We start from the raw sequence: 17368 nt of genomic DNA on the forward strand, positions 1-17368 counted from the left end.
CTCCCCTCTTTTGGAAGTCATATCTTCGGGCTTGGTGCGATTGGGCAGAGCTCTCTCCATGATGTGATTTCTTCGGGCTTAGTGGTCGTCCCAATCTGAGTTCAGTAAAGAGTGTCCGAATCGTATCCTCCATTCGTGCCTCAAAGGCTTCGAATTTAGCATTGATTGCCTCCTCAGATGCTATAGTATATGCCTCCAAATCTGTGATGTTATGATCTCTCTTTTGTTATCAGGTTAAAGGCGTGTATAGGTTGAGAGAGGTGATGGTCGAAAGGGTTGGTGGATTGGTAGATGTAGGCTGCGGTTTAGGCTTGTTTTGTGGCTGTTTTGGGTGCAGTTTGAGGGTGTGGTTTAGTAGAGTTGTGGATGAAAGTTTTGGATTTGTGGTAGATGGTAGCAAAGGTTTGATAGAAATAAGTGGAAATTACACCAAGTATGTGCTGTCTTGTAAGAGTAGAATTATCGTCGTAGAAACAATGGTTTCTCGACGTAATTTCCACCAAAAACTTGAGAGAATTGAGGAGGGAATTGATAGCAAAATCACAGTTTATATGACAGCATAGATATCTAATTTAATCAAGAAAATTTCGGCAATATAACAGCAAGGAAATTGGTGCAAGTTGCGATTGCAGAATTCTCGTCGAAAAATTTCAGCGGTTTACGACGAAAATTTACAACAATACAAAATCATTTTTAGAGATGAATTCCTTAATAAATAAATCTTAGATGAAAGCCAAGATGATATATGAAGTATATATTTCATTCAAAAAAATTACAAATAGATGGGTTAAGGCAACAATATGCGGCTGAAATTTTCTGTAGCATAGATTTTTAAGTATAGCAGATTGGACGTAAAAAATCAGTGGTTTATATAGAGAATATTTTGATGAAACCAAAGGGAAATCTACTGTTAGAAAGTGTCAAAGCTATTATAAAAATTTCGTAGAGATTTGGATAGAAACAACATAGTATCAAGATCAAACAAACAGTGCTATACGGCTGAAATTTTACAGTGCAGATTTTCAAGTATAGCATATTAGACATAAAATATCAATAGTTTATATTGAGAATTTTTTTGACAAAACCAAAGGAAATCTTCTGTTAGGAAATGTCAAAGATGTCATAAAAATTTCGTAGAGATTTGGATAGAAAAAACACAGTAGTAAGATCAAACAGACGGTGCTATACGGTTGGAATTCTGCAATGTATCTTTCGTTGTAGAGATGAAAACTTTATGACGAAAAGTTTATGCAGCAATATAGGAATAATTTTTTTTTGGATTTTTAAATAAGGATAACTAAATTGCAGTAGCAGTAAGGTAGAAAACCAGAACCTGTTGCAATTCACGGGGAGATCAAAGGATGATTTGTGGTGGTGGAGATGACGGCGGAATTTGGCGACGATCTTTTAAGCAATTGTGGGAATTGCTTTGTGCGGTTGTGGAGGGTTGATGGATGGCTGTGGAAGGGCAGCGAGACACCAAGAACGTTGCTCTGATACCAGGTGTTAAAACCCTTGCAGATTCTAAACTTGGGGTTGATCTCTTTAGGGGATCGGCCTCCTTGGAACTCTATAGGGGTTCCTCCCTCCAAGTTGCTGCTCAAAGGCTACAGAAAAGATTCATCTATTGGTTATCAAAAGAGGAGGAATATATGGCTATATATAGGGTTTCTAAACTCTAACTCCTAATAGGACTCCTCCTTAAGACTCCTACTTCTAACCAACTCATAATAGGACTTCTACTCAAGACTCCTATTCCTTTACAACTCCTTATTCTTCTCTAAGAAACAACCTCCTAACCCTAGCCGGCCTCTTCACCTCTTTAATAGAGGTCGGCTTAGGTAGGTTTTACATGAATGTCCCTCTCAATTAGGACTCTCCTAGCTAGAGTCCTAACAGAACCCATGTCTCATAATAAGTCTAAGCACGTTCTGAGGAGGTTTCACCTAATCAAAGAGATCGTGGCTTGAGGAGATGTAGCAGTGGAAAGAGTTCCATCTAAAGATAACATTGCAAATCTACTAACAAAGCCATTGTCTCAAATTATATTTGAGAGTCATAAGAGTTTGATAGGGATTAGACACATGGGTGATTGGCTTTAGGTCAAGTGGGAGATTACTAGTCATAGGTGCCCTGCAAGCCAATCATGTGAGTGATAACATATGTGACATGACACACACTTTTTTTACTTATTATATTTTTTGGTATTTTATCACTTTATATTACTTCTTGCATGGATATATATATTATGATATCTATGGATTTGTGTAATGGGAATCAGATCATGATGAAATCACGATAATAAGACTGATTCGCCTTTAAACACAAACCCTAAATAATCCTGTTCATAGGTTACTTGAGAGGGACATCGAGACAACCGGATAGACTAGTATACTATATACCCATCCATATGATAGAGGTAGCTAGTCTCAAAGCTACTCGTATGGGGACACTAGGGATACAATGCAGGTGCTTATTGGAGAATGAGTTTACTGATTGATCCGCTCACGAAAAGCTGGATGGTTGATGATGCCTTATTGTTAGACTGATTCCATAGTCTCAATGGTATATTTGGTCCTTAGACTTAGACATCAAGGAAAATCCTATGTATTCTCACTCTCGATATTATAAGAGGAATATCCCATGTATTCTCACTCAAAAAAATCCTAGGCTAGGGTCATTCGAATTGAGAGAAAGAGTTCTATGGGAGAATCCGATTAGAGTGAGACTCGAGCAAAAACTATGTGGGTCTGACAAGACCATACCCGGTATATAGTCTCTAGGGTATTAGATGGATGAGGGACTATAGATACATGGTAAGTTAGGATAGATAGGTTCAATGGATTGGATTCCCTTATATCGTTTGGGGACTATGGTGTAGTGGTCTAGTACGTTTGTAGTCGATGAGTCAAATGAATTATTATGGAGGTAATAATTCATTGAGCTAGAAGGAGTTTTGATAGGTATGACTCATGGTCAACCCGATGTTAGGCCTAGAGTGTCATACACATATATATGTGTTGCAACAAGTAGAGGTTCGAATATGAGATATCCGCTAGAGCCCATATCTTATTGGATATCCAATAAGTCCCTGAATTATTGGATCTTATGGATGAGATTCAAAAAGAGCCAATAAGAGATTATTGGGTAGAGACCCACTAATCTAAGTATCATGGGTAGTTGGTGTTAGGATCGAGTCGGCACTAAGAGTGGGGGGTGAATTATTTTGAATCTCGGATTTTGAAGATGAAGTCAATTGTAATTTGTTTGATCTAATCTACATGTTGAGAAAAGTATAAAGGATTAACTATGATGATAGTAAGACTTAAAGCAGATATTGTGCTAGAGCCAAGATCGAGATCACGTTGGGAGTTCGAGAGTTCGTCGGAAGTCAAGATATTCGACGGAAGTTCTATGGGAACCAACCGAAAAGTCCAGAAGCTTGCTATAGAAGCTCGTCAAAACTCACCAAGAAGATCGTCGCAAAGTCCAGGAGCTTGCTGGGAGTCTGCCGGAGCATTGTCGAGAGTTCGTCGGATGTTCACCGAAAGTACGCCGGAAGCTAGCCGGATGAAGCGATTGATGCACCGAAACACGAATTGTAGTAATCATATCTTAATTATCATAATTAGAATGTATATTAAGTTAGGATCGGGAGGTAATCCCACTAACTGAATTAGGGGCCAACTGGGCCCTTAACAGGTCTTAATTGGGCCGAATGGAGTAGCCCATTCGGCCCCAAAATTCTTGGCCGGTGGTGGCACCGCCTAGGAGACTCGGTCTCCCAAGAATTTTGGGCAGTTGTACTGCCCTTGTCAAGCGGTGGCACTGCCGGCAGTTATTGCTACCAATGGTGGTACCGCCCCTATAAAGTGGTGGTATTGCCAGAGCTCGGTCTTCGAGCTCTGTCAGGCGGTAGTACTGCCTAGTAGCAGATGTCAGGTAGTAGTAATGGCGGTGGTACCGCCAGGACCCTGAAAATCTAGGATTAGACACTTTTAGGCTCTATTTTTGAAGCCATTGGAGCCTATAAAAACCCCACCCTTTCCTACATGAAAGGGCACGAAACCTATTAGCAAATCTTGAGTTCTTTGAGCCTTAAAGTATTGTAAAAAGTGCTAGAGTTCTCCTCCTTCTTTTCTAAGTGTTGAAATCATTCAAGAGAGGAGTAAAACTTATAAGGGGTGTCTCCTAAGAAAAGCTATAAAAGGGTGGTTGGCCTTCGCCTACTGAAGGAAGGCCTCTAGTGGATGTCGGTGACCTCGTCGGAGGAGGAAGCCGAAAGTGGATGTATGTCACGTTTGATCGAACCACTCTAAAACTCGGTTTGCATTTACTTTAAGCAACTTTCTTTTATAGCAAACTATAATATCCCTCACTTTTTAAATTTATTAATAAGGATTTATATGTAAATTGGAGGAACTATATGTAAATATAGAAATTTCAAGGACTAAACTGTTAAGTTGCAAAAAGAAAAAAATAAAGAAAACCAAAAATTTTGGTTTTATCCCAATGCCTCCCACGCTCTCTGTTTCTTTAGCGGTGGGGCGTGGGGAGAAGAAGAGAGGAAGAAGAGGGAGAAGAGAAGAAGAAGAAGAAGAGAGAGGAGGATAGAAGCGGCAAGGCTGCAGCGAGGAGGTGTATGGCGTTGGGGAGGAAAAGGGAAGAGGAGAAGAGAAGGAGAAGAAGAGGGAAAAGAGAGGGAAGAGGGAGAGGAGCGAGAGGTGGCAGCAGCTAGGGCTGCAGCACCTCTGTTTCCAGTAGGTGGAAACAGAGGAGAGGTGTGGGGTGTTCGAAGAGGAGAAGAAGAAGAAGAGGAAGAGAAGAAGAAGAGGAAGCAGGAGAAGAGGTTGTGATACCTCTGTTTCCTACAGAGGAAACAGAGGAGAGGGTGTGTGTAACGCCGGGGAGGAGGAGGGAAGAAGAAGAGGAGAAGAAGAAGAAGAGAAGGGAAAGGAGGAGCTGTGGCTGCGGCGGTGGCAGCTGCAGCTGGAAGAGAAGGAGAGGAAGAGATGGTGAGGAAGAAGAGAAGAAGAAGAAAGGAAGGAGAAGGGAAAGAAGCAGCTGCGGCTGCGGCTGTGGCAGCTGCAGCTGTGGCAGGGAAAGAGGAAGAGGAAGGAAGAAGGGAAGGAGAGGAAGAAGAGAAGGGAAAGAAGGGGCTGCGGCTGCGGTGATGGCAGCTGCAGCTGGAAGAGAAGAAGGAGAGGAAGATGAGCAAGGGAGGAAGAAGAGGCTGCGGCCGTGGCTGAGGCTACGACTGCAGTAGTGCAGCTGGGAAAGAAGAGAAGGAAAGGAAGAAGAAGAGAAAGGAAAAGGGAAGAAGAGAGGAAGAGGAGAAGGGGAGGCAGCTACGGCAGTGGCAGCTGCAGCTGGAAGAGAAGGAGAGGAAACAGAGCAGGGGAGGAAGAAGAGGTTGTGGCTGTGGTGGCTGCGGCCATGGCTGCGACGTTGGCTGCGGTAGCTGCGGCAGCGGTGGTGGCTGCAGTAGTTGCTTTTGGGAAATAGAAAGAAAGGAAAGGGGAAAATAAAAAAGGGGCTGATTGCGGCTGCGGTGGCGGCGGCTGCATCAGCGGCAGCTGTGTTTGGGAAAGAAAAAGTAGGAACGAGAGAAGGGAGGAAGGAAGTAGTGCAGTGGAAGGGGCTATGGTTGTGGCAACAGCTGCGGTTGTGGCTATGACTGTGCTATTGGCAACGACGAAGGCTACGATAGCTATGTTTGAAAAAGAAAATGGAGGAATGAGAGTAAGAGAGAGCAGGTGACTATGCCTCTATGTTCTGCATGAGCTGCAGTTGTGGAGGAAAAAGAGAAGACATGTAGAAAACGAAATAGGGAGAGGACACGGAGGAAAAGTAGAAGAATTTGGACTGACACATTCTTTGGATCTTCAGATCAAAATATTTGAAAGGCAAGTTTTCCGATCGTTTCTCCTGTAATTGTTCTATTTTTTCTTATTGCAAGTGTTCTGATCCTTTCTATTGCAAGTGTTTCGTTCCTTCCTATTGCAAGCTTTCTAATCTTTCCTATTGCAAGTGTCCTGATCTTTCGTTACTGTAATTTTATCTCTACATTTGCTTTGAATATGAGGAACTTTAAATTGTTCTAGCCTTGCATTTGATATATCTCCTGTTTAGACGTAACGATTCGAATCTGTGTAACTTTTGAGATTCTGACCTTTTGATACCGAGCTGCCTATAAGTCTTTGTTGGAAACTCTGCTTGTTTTCAAAATGATTTCATTGGAAACTAGACTCGTAGATCTTTCTTTTGATATATGGATTGAAAGATTTAGAATCCAAACACCTGCCCAGTTATCTGTTGAATCTGACATTATGATTTTTGCCAAACAGATATTTTGTTCTACGACCCTTGTTTACCAAATTATTTGTAACTCTCTCTGTTGGACAGTTCAAATCATATGAAGCTTATTTTATTTGGAAGTAGATTGAAATATCTTTCCAATGATATATTTCTAAGTAAATTGGAGCACGATTGATAGTTTGAATCATTTGTTCAATATGCCTCTTGAATTCTGCCAGAAATCGAGCTTTGGTCGATTTCACATATTCTGGTTTCATTCTTTTGGAAATTGATTTCATCTAACCTTCTTATTTGAATTGAGCTATATGTGATTGCTTGGAATCCTTGTATACTCTGGATTTCTTTTCCTTTCAAATCTGAATACATTTGTAAAGGATTATGTTTGCATCGTATTGACTCATAAAGGCACTTGTACATATCATTGTTCCGCATGTGCTTCCGATATGTTCCAATTTATTGTTCACAATACCCATTTGTACTCTGGTGTTTGTGGGATTATTTGGACTTTTGCTAGAAATGGTAAAGGGTATGTGCTTAGAGCCCGCGATGCTCTAGATTATGTTTCGTGGTCGTTCAGAAATGGATGGACCATATTATGTTTGGAATCCTACTTCACCATCTATCTGTTTGATATGAAATTCAGAGCCGACCTAGCACTTGGGCAGGGTGAGAGGGCTCGAGTAGGAAATGGCTACCTATTGAATCTCGGATTTTGATGATGAAGTTAATTGTCATTTGTTATCTAATCTATATGTTGAGATAAGTGTGTAGGATTAACTACGATGAAAGTGAGACATGCAGCAGGAGTTGCGCCGGAGTCAAGACAATGATCACGTTGGGAGTTCGAGAGTTCGACGGAAGTTCGGACATTCGTTGGAGGTTCTGCGGGAACAAATCAGAGGTTCGGAGTTCGAGAGTTTGCCGGAAGTCCGCAGGAGCATCACCGATGGTTCATCGGATGATCGACGGAAGTTTGCCGGAAGCTCGTCAGAAAAAGCGATTGACGCACCGGAGCAAGTTGCAGTAAATGTCTTAGGAAAAATCGTAGTTAGCACATTGATTAAGTTGGAAATGGGAGGTGATCCCATTAACTTAATCTTGGGGCAATTGGACCCCTGAAAAACCCAAATTGGGCCGAATGGATCAACCCATTCGGACCCTGATTTCTGCCAAGCGGTTGAACTGCCCAAGGCAGGAGGTTGCACCGCCTGGGCTCAATCTCCGAGCGAGACTGGGAGGTGCAACCACTCCAACCAGGCGGTGGCACCGCTTGGGGCTCAGTCTCCGAGCGAGACTAGGCGGTGCAACCTCCCCTGACAGGAGGTGGCACCGCTTGAGCTCGGTCTTCGAGCTCTGCCGGGCGGTGCAACCGCCAAAGTTAGGAGGTGAAACCGCCTGAGCTTGATCTTCGAGCTCTGTAAGGAGGTGCAACCGCCCCTGACAGGAGGTAGCACCGCCCAGAGGCTCAGTCTTCGAGCTCTGCCAGGCGGTGCAACCGCTCCAATCAGGAGGTGCCACCGTCTGATCTCGGAATTCCGGGAATTGACAGTTTTGAGCTCCAAATTTAAACTGGGTTGGGGCCTATAAATACCCCACCCATTCAGCAATGAAAGGGTATGAACTTACACCGAAATCTTGATCTTTTTCTGTGATTCTTAGAGCTCAAAATTGTTGTAAAGGCAAAAAGTTCTTCTCCCTCTGTTCTTCCAAGTTCTGAGTTGTAAAGAGAGAAGAGAAAATTCTGTAAGGGTTGTCTCCTAAGCCCGTCAAAAAGAGTGAAACTGTAAAAGGGTGGTTGGCCTTCGCCTATTGAAGGAAGGCCTCTAGTTGACGTCGGTGACCTCGTCAGTGGAAGAAACCAAAAGTGGAGTAGGTCAAGATTGACCGAACCACTCTAAATCTCGGTTTGCATTTACTTTAAGCACATTATCTTTACTGCAAACCTCCTCTAAAGCCTACTGCTTTCTGCGTATATACGATCGGGTTTCAAGCTTTGCACTTTCCGAATCAGCGTTTAGACGTAAATCTATTTTTTCGTACGATCATCATATTTCGGTTTGCGTTTACGTTTTGATTTCAATCATAACTGCAAACTGCCTTTATATCCTTGCTTAAATTGCATCTCGCCTAATCAAGTAATTTACGAATCAGCATTTAGACGTAAATCAGCTTCTTTGTACGAACGTCGCATTTCAGTTTGCGCCTATATTTGGTTTTCATCATAACTACAAACTGCCTTCATAAATTGATTTTAATGTCATCTCGCTTGATCTTAAGTTAAAGTAATCTTAGAATCGGCTTTCACATGGAAATCGTTTTTATCATTCGAACGTGTTTTATCGTTGAAAGATTTCCGCTGCACTAATTCACCCCCCCCCCCCCCTCTTAATGCTCTTGATCCTAACAATTGGTATCAGAACTGGGTTAACTCTCTAACGGATTAAAACCCAAGAGAGATGGCATACGCCGGAAACCAAGAGGGCCGTTCTATTACATGTCCACCCATGTTCAATGGGACGGACTACACCTATTGGAAGACCCGAATGAGGATCTTTCTTATTTCTATGGATTTTGAACTTTGGAATCTTTTCGAAAACGGATTTTCGAAGCCTTCTCTTCTAGTGATCGATTGGAATGAATTGGAGAAGAAGGCTTTCGCTCTTAATGCAAAGGCTATGAATGCCTTATTTTATGCACTTGATAAAAACGAGTTTAACCTTTTAACCGTGTTTCGACTTGTGAAACCGCATTTGATATTTGGTACACACTCGAAGTGACTCACGAAGGCACAAGTAGAGTGAAAGAGTCAAAAATCAATCTTCTGTTACATTCTTTCGAACTTTTCCGGATGAAACCGAGTGAAACCATTGGTGACATGTTTACCCGTTTCATGGATGTCGTCAACGGTTTAAAAGGACTCAGAAAAAGTTTTTCGGATTTTGAGCTCGTAAATAAGATCCTAAGATCCCTTCCTAAGAGTTGGGATCCTAAAGTCACTGCTATTCAAGAGGCGAAAGATCTAAGCAACTTCCCTCTTGAAGAACTAATCGGGTCATTAATGACCTACGAGATGACTTGCAAAGCTCATGAAGAGCAAGAAGACATCCTTCCAAAGAACAAGAAGGATATGGCACTTAAAACTTCAGAAGACCACTTGAGAGAAAACTAAGTGATGAGGACTGTGATGATGACTTGGCACTTCTAACAAGAAAATTTAAAAAATTAATTAAAAAAAACAAGTTTAAGAATGAAACAAAAAATAAATTTGAACCCAAGAAGGACCAAGTTATTTGCTATGAGTGCAAGAAGCCGGGACACTACAAAAGTGATTGTCCCCAAGTCAAGAAGAGAACATCAAAGAAGAAGACGCTCAAAGCAACATGGGATGACTCGAGCGCGTCCGAAGAAGAGGAGTCCAACACCGAGCAAGTTGCTCACTAAGCCTTAATGGCCATCGGAGAGGAGGTAACAAATTTAATAGATGCAGATTTATCATTTGATGAATTATTAAATGCCTTCTATGACTTATTTGATGAATGCAAGATTATTAGTAGAAAATACAAATTGCTAAAAAAAGAGCACGATAGTCTTACTTGTAATTTTGATAAGTTAAAAACTGAATATCATGATAGTTTAAGTTCATGCATAAAATGCCATGATCTAGAAACTTTCCAAAAGAAAAACTTGCTACTTAAGGACACCTTGAAGAAATTCGAGGTTGGTAGCAAGTCATTGAACATGATCCTTGCAAACAAGGGTCACGTTCCCAAAAGAAGTGGAATTGGATTTGTGAGAAGTCCTCACCAAAATCCAACCACCTTCATAAAAGGCCCCATCTTACATGTTTGACACCAAAGCAAATGCAACTTTTGTTGCAAACTTGGACACAAAACGCATTATTGTCCATTCAAGAAAATTAGTCCGAATAAATTAATATGGGTTCCTAAAGGAACCATGACAAATTCTAGGCAACATGATAAATAATATATATCTATTTTTGAGGCACCTAAAAGCAAATGGGTTCCTAAAAATCATCCTTTCTTGTAGAAACCTATACCATCGCAAGCTAGGAGTAAGAGATGGTACCTTGATAGTGGATGCTCAAGGCATATGACCGGAGATCCATCTCAATTCTCTAAGCTCACTAGCATAGACGAAGGCTATGTCACCTTCGGAGACAACAACAAGGGTAAAATCATTGGCAAAGGAACCATAGGTAACAAATCCAACTTCTTTATTGAAGATGTTTTGTTAGTTAATGGTTTAAAACATAACCTCTTGAGCATTAGTCAACTATGTGATAAAGGATACATTGTCAAATTCGAATCTAATGCTTGTATCATTGAAAAACCACACAAAAACTTGTCTATGATTGCATTAAAACAAAATAACGTATACACTATTGACATCAATGATTTGTGTAATGAAATGTGTTTTTCGGTTTTGAATGATGATGCTTGGCTATGGCATAGAAGATTAGGTTATGCTAGCATGAAACTAATCACTCAAATATCATCTAAAGAACTTGTAAGAGGAATTCCTCATATCAAGTTCATCAAAGATAATGTATGTGATGCTTGCCAATTAGGTAAACAAATTAAGGGTAATTTCAAATCTAAGAATCAAATAACCACCTCTAGGCCCCTACAATTGATCCATATGGACTTGTTCGGACCAATCTCTACATCAAGTCTAGGAGGTAGCAAATACACCTTCGTCATTGTGGATGACTATAGCAGATATACATGGACTTACTTCTTAAAACAGAAAAATGAATGCTTTAGATATTTTACTAAGTTTTGTAAACTTGTTCAAAATGAGAAGGGGTCTATGATTTCGTCAATTAGAAGTGATCACGGTGGAGAATTTTAAAACCATGATTTCCAAGAATTTTGTGAACTCAAATGGATGTTAAAAGCGCTTTTCTTAATGGCTTTATTTCCGAAGAAGTCTATGTTGAACAACCTCTTGGATTTGAAAATAATAGCCTCCCTAATCATGTGTTTAGATTAACTAAAGCTCTCTATGGTTTAAAACAAGCCCCAAGGGCTTGGTATGAGAGACTTAGTTCTTTTCTTATTGAAAATAATTTCACAAAAGGCAAGGTTGATACTACATTATTCATCAAGAATTTTGAAAATAATTTTCTCATTGTTCAGATTTATGTTGATGATATTATCTTTGGTTCCACAAATGAATCTCTTCGTGAATCGTTTGCTAAAACTATGAGTCTTGAATTCGAAATGAGTTTAATGGGAGAATTAACATTCTTCGTAGGCTTACAAATCAAACAACTAAGCAATGACATCTTTATTAGTCAAACTAAATATGCTATGAATTTATTAAAAAAGTTTAATATGAATAACTCAAAGGCTATTAACACTCCTATGAGCACCTCCACTAAGTTAGAAATTGATGAAAGTGGAGAATGCTTCGATCAAAAAACTTATAGGGGTATGATAAGAAGTTTACTTTACCTCACTACAACCAGATCAGACATCATGTTCAGTGTAGGACTTTGTGCTAGATTTCAATCAAACCCTAAGATATGTCATCTCAAAGCAGTTAAAAGAATACTTAGATATCTTAATGGTACCACAAATCTAGGATTATAGTACCCAAAATCAGAGAATCTTGAGTTAATTGCTTATGCTGATGCAGACTTTGCTGGCTGTAGACTAGATAGAAAAAGCACATCAGGATCATGTCAATTTTTAGGACATGCCCTTGTTTCCTAGTCATCTAAGAAACAAAACTCGGTTGTACTATCAACAACCGAAGCTGAATATATTGTAGCAAGTGCATGCTGTGCACAAGTTGTATGGATGAAAAACACCTTAGAAGATTACAAAGTTCATCTTAAAAATATTCCCATTAAATGTGATAACACAAGTGCAATATGCTTAACCAAGAATCCTATACAACACTCAAGAACAAAACATATTGATATTAGACATCACTTTATACGAGATCATGTTACTAATCATGACGTAACCATAGAGTTCATTGATACTAAACATCAACTAGCTGTTATTTTTATAAAACCTCTGAGTGAAGAGCAATTTGATTTCATAAGAAGAGAATTAGGAATGTTGATGTGTCCGAATACATAAACTAGTTAAAATTAATTTTTGGACTTTATTAAATGCTCAAATCATTTGATTGCCATTACATGCCTAAATAACATGTTGGAAATTATGTGTTGAATACAAAAATGTTTTGTCTTCATGAGTATATTTGAAATGCTCAAATCACTTGATTGCCATTACATGCCTAAATAACATGTTGGAAATTATGTGTTGAATACAAAAATGTTTTGTCTTCATGAGTATATTTGAAAATCTGTAGCATAGTCTTGTCTGAATGCATAAAAGAGTTCATTTCATTTTTCGAATTCGCTTAACAATTGGAATGCTAAAAATCGAATTTTCTCATACATTCTTATGAAAAATATTTTTTTTCTGAAATGGATTTGATGAAATGATTCCTACTTATGAATTCCATCTTGAAATATGGATGATAGTATTTTTACTTGCAAAAAGCTGTTTCACACACATATCTTGACTCAAAGTAAACTCACAAATAACTGGTATCACAAATGGCTTTCCTCCTTCATGCAAAAGGGATTATAACAAAAAAAGGAGGAAGAAGTATTCAAAGCAATCTACGTATCATGCCTTCCTTTATATGCTTGATAATTTTGCTTATATTGTTCTCCTGGTATCACAACTACCATGCTTTTTGTTGATGACAAAAGGGGAGAAATATATGAATTGATGCTATAAACACTAATGCTATGATTATGCCATGCTTGCATCACCAAGAGATATATGAACAGATGCCATGCATTAATTTGCATTATGCCTTGAGTTGATATCTTACCATGTGAAGAAATGCAATACTTGCTAAAATATTTGAAATGTGTACATCGTGTAATGATATCAAAATCTTACTTCACAGCTTTACATGTTGATATCTTACAATATGATGAATTGCTACTATTACCATCATTCAAACTTGTTATATTTGAAAATGAATGTCAAGCCTTGACATCATCTTCAGAGAGATACATCATGATGGAAATCATGATGGGAGTATTGATAAGTTCAAATGATTTTAACTTATCAATATGTCTCTTGAATTCTTAGGTTTTGAATTCAAGAATGACTTATCTCAAGTATGGCATATAGACAGGGGGAGTTAAGGTTAACTCCATTATCAATTGATTGTCATCATCAAAAAGGGGGAGATTGTTGAATCTCGGATTTTGATGATGAAGTCAATTGTCATTTGTTGTCTAATCTATATGTTAAGATAAGTGTGTAGGATTAACTACGATGAAAGTGAGACATGCAGCAGGAGTTGCGCCGGAGTCAAGACAATGATCACGTTGGGTGTTCGAGAGTTCGACGGAAGTTCGGATAGTCGTCGGAGGTTCTGCGGGAACAAATCCGAAAAGTCCATAAGCTTGCCAAAGAAGCTCGTTGGAACTCACCAAGTGAATCGTCGCAAGTCCGCAGGAGCATCACCGAGGGTTCATCGGATGATCGACGGAAGTTCACCGGAAGCTCGCCGGAAGAAGCGATTGACGCACCGGAGCAAGTTGCAGAAAATGTCTTAGGAAAAATCACAGTTAGCATATTGATTAAGTTGGAAATGAGAGGTGATCCCATTAACTTAATCTTGGGGCAATTGGGCCCCTGAAAAACCCACATTGGGCCGAATGGATCAACCCATTCGGACCCTGATTTCTGCCAAGCGGTTGAACCGCCCAAGGCAGGAGGTTGCAACACCTGGGCTCAGTCTCCGAGCGAGACTGGGAGGTGCAACCACTCCAGCTAGGCGGTGGCACCGCTTGGGGCTCAGTCTCCGAGCGAGATTGGGCGGTGCAACCTCCCCTAACATGAGGTGGCACCGCCTGAGCTCGGTCTTCGAGCTCTGCCAGGCGGTGCAACCGCCTCAATCAGGAGGTGCAATCGCCTGAGCTCGGTCTTTGAGCTCTATCAAGAGGTGCAACCACCTTTGACAGGAGGTAGCACCGCCCAGAGGCTCAGTCTTCGAGCTCTGCTAGGCGGTGCAACCGCTCGAGTCAGGAAATGCAACCGCCTGATCTCGGAATTCCGGGAATTGACAGTTTTGAGCTCCAAATTTGAACTGGGTTGGGACCTATTAATACCCCACCCATTCAGCACTAAAAGGGTATGAACTTACACCGAAATCTTGATCTTTTTCTGTGATTCTTATAGCTCAAAATTATTGTAAAGGCCAAAAGTTCTTCTCCCTCTGTTCTTCCAAGTTCTGAGTTGTAAAGAGAGGAGAATAAATTCTGTAAGGGTTGTCTCCTAAGCCCGTCAAAAAGAGTGAAACTGTAAAAGGGTGGTTGGCCTTCGCCTATTGAAGGAAGGCCTCTAGTTGACGTCGGTGACCTCGTCGGTGGAGGAAACCAAAAGTGGAGTAGGTCAAGATTGACCGAACCACTCTAAATCTCGGTTTGCATTTACTTTGAGCATATTATCTTTACTGCAAACCTCCTCTAAAGCTTACTGCTTTCTGCGCATATACGATCGGGTTTCAAGCTTTGCACTTTCTGAATCAGCGTTTAGACGTAAATCTGTTTTTTCGTACGATCATCATATTTCAGTTTACGTTTACATTTTGATTTCAATCATAACTACAAACTGCCTTTATATCCTTGCTTAAACTGCATCTCGCCTAATCAAGTAATTTACGAATCAGCATTTAGACGTAAATCAGCTTCTTCGTACGAACATCGTATTTCAGTTTGCGCCTATATTCTGGTTTTCATCATAACTGCGAACTGCCTTCATAAATTGATTTTAACGTCATCTCGCTTGATCTTAAGTTAAAGTAATCTTAGAATCGGCTTTCACACAGAAATCGTTTTTATCAATCGAACGTGTTTTATCATTGAAAGATTTCCGCTGCACTAATTCACACCCCCCCCCCTCTTAGTGCTCTTGATCCTAACACTACCCGTGGATGGAGTCGAGAACTCATCACGGCGTGGAGCCACCACTGAGTTAAACCACACATGTACTATGCTAGGGTACGACGTTTGAGCTTCTGTTTCGTATTTTGTATTGATATGCTCCAAAATGTTTCCTATGCCATTGATATACTTCAAAATGCTTCACATACCATTGATATGTTCCGAAATGTTCCATTTGTCATTGATAAGCTCCGGAACATCTCATACATTATTGATATGCTCCAATTACTCTGTGCTCCATTTGCTATGAATTGATATGTTCTGAAATGTCCTATTTGCCATTGATATGCTCCGGAACATCTCGTACGCTATTGATATGCTCCAATTACTCTATTCTCTATTTGTTATGAACCAAATATATTTTGAATGACATGACACATATGATTTTGTATCTAATGAGATGGTATCCTTGAGAAATGTTATATTCTGCCTTTCATTATGATATCTTACTTGTTTGAAACCGTTCCTTTTGTTCTGAATATGCTTTGTCACTTGCTGAGCTATTTTTAGCTCACTTTGTTGTTATATAAATCTTTCAGGTCAAGTTGTTACTCTTTGAGATGTTTGAATTGGGCTGAGGCAGTGGAGAGCTATTCAGAATTATGGGCAAGTCTTGTTGATTATTATGTTATTGTTGTATAAGCATATTTTATATGTAATAAAATGTTGTTGATGAATCGAAATGGATATACTGTGTAAACTTCTTAGAAGATCTCTCTTATTTGGAATTTCGGAATGTTAAGTCTAGTTTTTGATGATATGAACTTATGGTGAATAAATGGAGTTCTGATTGTATAATTTATTTAGCTTGTGGATTTATAAATGTTGTTCATGTTTGTCAAGTTAGCTTGGGTTGTCATAAATGTGAATTATCGAGTGATGTGATATATGATTATAAACTGCACAGGTTTTATAGATGTGAATTTGATAGTATGTTTTTCAGTGTCCTCAAATGTTAGTTTGTATCCTGGATTGGTTTGTGATGAAAATTTTAATATTATCGATATTATTTGAGGGGGCGTGACAGAGGTGGTATCAGAGCATAGTTTGAGGATTACTGAAATATTTGATATGTTGATGTGCAAAATATATTGAGGTCTAATGAACTATAGTGATTGGTGGAAATTTTCTTTGATGCATTTTAGTAATCTAGGATGATGAGGACATTTGGTCCTCCTATTTCATTTGTTTCTGATTAATTAAGGGGGATGAAAGGGTTGATCGAGGATGCTAAATCAGAGTAGCGCAATGAAAGCATGGTGAACCTAATTTCATTGGTGGTAGAAAAATGGATGATGCAAATAGAGAAGATATTTGATGTACAAAATTGTTCTGATGATCGAAAGATTTCTTTTGCTACCTTGTATTGGAAGTAGAGGCTGATCATTAATGGCAACAATGAAAGAATTTTTGGAGATCAATGGCAAGAATGATAAGGACAAGTTTACCAATAAAAATATGATTGGAAATGAATCAGAAAGTAATAACAAGAGGGTCAAGACATTTGGATTTGAAATGGGAAGTCACCGCAAAAGACTCAATCATGTATGAATTACAAGTTAAATTATGAAACAAATTTGTATTTTCAAGTGACTAGAGTCTATTTTGCTTGTAGAAAGTTGGATCATAAAATAAAAGATTGCCCTTTGAACAAGAAGAAAGAGTTACTGCTCTTAAATCATCAGCCCATGTCAGAGTGTATGCTATCACTGAATATGATTCTAAATATTTCATCATGGGGTGCTCCGGTGTTAGTTAAAAAGATGGAGGGAACATTGAGGCTTTGTATTTATTATAGACAATTGAATTAGGTGACCATCAAAAATGAGTATTCTCTAAAGTGATGACTTGTTTGATTAACTGTAGGATGCACAAGTATTTTCAAAAATTGATTGAAGGTCGGGTTACCATCTATTGAGGATCAAGGAGGAGAATATTTCGGTCACTCTTGAAAAATTGTGTAATTGTATTGTATTGATGAAATTATTTGAGAGTAGGAGGAGGAAATAAAGAAATCATAATCCTCATCTTTTCATCGAT

The sequence above is a fragment of the Musa acuminata genome, chromosome BXJ1-3 (genome assembly GCF_036884655.1).
Source record: "Musa acuminata AAA Group cultivar baxijiao chromosome BXJ1-3, Cavendish_Baxijiao_AAA, whole genome shotgun sequence".
In the NCBI taxonomy this organism is placed as follows: domain Eukaryota; kingdom Viridiplantae; phylum Streptophyta; class Magnoliopsida; order Zingiberales; family Musaceae; genus Musa; species Musa acuminata.